We start from the raw sequence: 4,412 nt of genomic DNA on the forward strand, positions 1-4,412 counted from the left end.
AAGACAATATAACCAACAAAAATATCATGCATTCTGCCCATATTCGAAATCACACAACCCACAAAACCAAAATTTTAGAACAAATGCCATCACAAAATACATAAAAAAGGAAAAATCAACATTAATATACATCTACTCCATCAATTGAAACTACATTAGCCTACCATCAATTACAAACAACAACAACAAAAACGATAACAAATGAAAAACAAACTAACCCCTACTCCAAATTCATTACCCACATAACAATATACACAATACTTACTCAGTTAAATACTACCCCTACCAATAACCCCCAGCATGATTACTCAATTTCAAAATACTCAATACAAACCCTAACCTCTCCTTACCCAAGCTTTACTTTTTAAATTTCACAATTGCTTTCATTCATTACCCCATTCTCGCTAAGAAACTAACAACAACGCTTTAAAATACATAACTTACCATCTCAAAGTCGAATCTCAGCTCCCTTGCGCAACCATGCCCATCTTCTCCATCTTCCCGAATTGCTTCCGCCAAATCGACACCCAAAATATCTTCTAGCCGATTTCTCATTCTACTAATCCACAGCTGCACTTACGAATTCACAATTTGACAAAAAAAAAAAATTGGCTTGCTAAGCTACATTCTTCGTCTCCATTGATGAAGAGCTTCCATTTTTTTTTTAAGTAAAATTAACTGACATGCAAGTCATTTTTACCTTAGTGAAAATGTTTTCCCGCTTCTTCTTTTCACTCCGCGTTACGCTTCAGTTGTCCCGTTATACTAATGGACTACTTGCATGATATAAAGTTACAGCTAATTGCAAAATTTCCATCCTATATGTTCCTTCACCCATAGGTGCTATGCGCCAAGACTTAACCCTCTACTTCGATTAAATTACTACCTCCGGTCCAAATTACTCGCAACTTTGAGGTATTATTTGTGAAATATAAAATATTCCAAAGTTGCAAGTAATTTGGACCGGAGGTAGTACTATCTTCTAAGATTCGAACCATTAATTAATGAAAGCAAATCCTAAGTTTTTTTTTTTCATCCTCATCAACATCTTCATAACTAGTTGTGTCTCTGTCCTTACAAAGTTCTTCCTGTTACCCGTCTTAAGTGGAAGCAGAAGGACAAGTCGCCATCTTTGTAGTCGAGGGATCCAGAAGGTGGGTGTGGTGCATTGGTGCTGATGTTAAGGTGGACACCAAAGGAGAAATATGTAAACAATTTTGGTATTGATTAAACTTTAAACTTGTGGATTGATGGTATTTTTGCAATTTTGGTAAATATTAGGGTTCATTGATGAATTGCGCTTAACCCTACAAAAATAAACCTTGATTATTATATAATTCATTAAGTAAAACTAAATTCCATTTAATTTTAGTTTAATTAACAATGTCAATTTACTATTTGGGTAGTTAATTGGGGAAATAATGTAATTAAAAATTGTTTTTCATGTATGCGTAGGATAATTTGTAATTGGGGTTATATTTAATTGGGGATTCTTAATTCTAGGGTTTACTGTTTAAATATTGTGCTATGCTTTGGAAATGTTGTCTCATTATTACTTTATTATTGTTGTGTTATGCACATGTGAATATGCTAAATAAACTTAACCAATATTACAAATAGATGAATAGGACTTGCCCTTCTCTTGTAAATTGAACAGATGGATGATAATGTTGAAAATGTGGATATTAAGGTTAGGATAGGTGGTGATTTTTTTTGAAAAAAAAAAGGTAGACAGATTTCGATATATAAGGCTAGATGGGAAATATTGGAAATATGATTGTAAGGCTGCTGACTTTTAATTTCAATCCACTGTCTTAGAGAAGTCTATATTTGGGAATTTGTACTGTGAAGTTAGATTTGCATGTGCCAAGGTTGTGGAATATTTGATATATATAAATAAAAAATATTAATAAGGAAAAGCCTTGGTAATCGGTAAAAGGGAAATTGTAATGTTGATGATGTGATGAAGGGCTTTTTGGAGATAAAGAATAGGTATGGGTATGTACAACTCTTTTGTACTGGTCATGAAAGGCTTAGAAAAATTATTAAAGAATCCATTAATATTGTACAACAAGCACAAAGTAGTCAAAACAATGTTAAAAATACCACAAAAGTAAGAACAAACTCGATGAAAGACCAGGAAAGCAAGATGAACAGGAAGGACCATCTTCAAAGGTTGTAAAGGTAAACGAGCAAGAAAAAGAAAAGGAAAAGAGAAAGAGAAAGTAAAAGAGAGACAAAAAGAAAGCTTGTGTTAGAAACAAATATTGGATCTAGTTCATCATGTTCCGATTCTAGTGACATTAATATAGAATGGGAGGCAGGAGAAGAGGATGGGCATGAAAGTTACATAGATATTAACAACATGGAACAACATTGTTACTAACAATGAATTTGTGAGCAAATAAATGATATTAGAGAATGAGTTCAGTTTTAATTTTGAAGAGTTGTACTGCCCTAAAGGATTTATGATGAGCATGCAAGACAACAATCCATGGTTTCATGTTATAACATAACTTCAAGAAGTCTATCCAATTGTTGAAAAAAAATCCCTAAATTCACCTCCATTATCAATATCATGGTGAAATTTAGATCGATAAGTAAATTTCTCTCGCTCCTCAAGTCCTCAGTTTCGCTCTCTAGCTTTGAAATTTCTCTCTAAAAAGCGCTCTCTGTAAATTTTTTCTCACTAAAATTAGGAAAAATTGACATTTGCTACCAGCGAAAGCACCCTATTTCACATTTGCTATCCGTTTAAAATAAAATTTTATTTTGCTACCACCCAAATCTCCAAAATATTTATTTCACTACAAAGTGACTTAAGTCGTTACTATTTTTGTTAGTTGGGTTTAGCCACCGTTCAACCATCTTGCAGCCACCCCTCTGCCTCACTACCATCCCTCCACCACTCTCCCTGCAACTTCCACCCTTCCCCTCCACCTCACTGCCACCCTCCCCTCAATTGCCACCCCCTCCCTTTCCCCCACCCCTACGCAACCAACGAACCCCCCTTTCCCTTTCCCCGTTCTCGCTGACCCGACACCAATCCGCAACTAAACCAACCACCATCAATCTCCACCACCATCACCGCTGGTGCCTCCAAGCTCTGGACGCCGGCAGCGGGGGAAGAGGTGGCAGTTGGGGGGAGGGGTGGCAGGGTTACTTTTTTTTTTGAAAATTTTTATTTTGTTTTTAATTTTTTATTTTTTGAATAAACTTAACGGAACCTTAACGCATTCCCTTAAGTGGTAGTGAAATTTTAATTATGTGATTTTGAGTGGTAGTTGTAGACACCTAAAAATGTCTCCCCAAAACCAAACCCGATGATGAACAACCTTTCACTGTCACTATTGGTCGGGTTCAGTATTTAATCCCGAGAGTGCTTAAAAAAATCGTATTTAATTAAATTCATTAGTCCATGGATTAGTCTTGATGTTTAGTCAAAGCATAGTTTTAAATTTCAGCCCAAATCCTTTTTATTTTATTGTTTTATTTATTTTGGCCCAAACCTTGTATTTATTTTATTTACTTATTTTCTTTGTTTTAGCCCAAATAATAATAATAAATCAGAAATGGCCCGAAATTATCAATCGGCAATTAAAATGCTGAACGAAATCAGGGTTAAAAATGAATTTAGACGGAAAAATGGACCACAGACTCCCGCGTCACGGGAGCTGTCCACCGTGTCACGAGAACCTGTCCCATCAGACGGTGGGAATCCCCGTGACACGGGACACCTGCTGTGACACGGGAGTTTTTGTGTCCTTTCCGCGTAAACCCTTAACACGTTTTCTCCCCCGTTTACTAAATATTTCCCACGTCACACAACAAGTACACCGTGTCACGGGAATGTTTCCCGTCTAACGGTGGGGTTTCCCGTGTCACGGTATACTTTTCCGTGTCGCGGCATAGATTTTTAGGGTTTTTATATTTTTAGGGTTCCGTGTGTTCCCTCAGCACATATTTTCTATAAATACCCCCTCATTTCTGATTTACGTGGCATCAATTAATTCTCTATTTTCTCTCTTCTGTGTTCTAGCCTAAACACTAGCCTACCCTTCTTCTTTCATAATTCCTTCTTCAAGCACTTCAAGGAGTCCATACTTTACTCGGGTTCTGTCCTTAAGCCAAGGCGTGAAAGGTAGAACTGTTTGAGGGTTTGGCCCCAAATCAACTTTACTTAATTTAATTTAATTTAATTATTGTTTTATTATTATTTCCTTGAAGTTACCAACTCTTTTATTATTTTATAGTTGCAAGAAAACAGAATCAAAGTAAGGATTATGTTCTTTTTATTTCTATTATTTTTCTAACGATTTTATATTGTTGGAATTATTGTTAAATTGCTTCCAATATTAATGTTTGTTCTATTGTTATTATGATCACCATATTGCATGTTTAAAGGGAACATG

Source organism: Chenopodium quinoa, unplaced genomic scaffold (assembly GCF_001683475.1).
Source record: "Chenopodium quinoa cultivar QQ74 unplaced genomic scaffold, ASM168347v1, whole genome shotgun sequence".
NCBI lineage: Eukaryota > Viridiplantae > Streptophyta > Magnoliopsida > Caryophyllales > Amaranthaceae > Chenopodium > Chenopodium quinoa.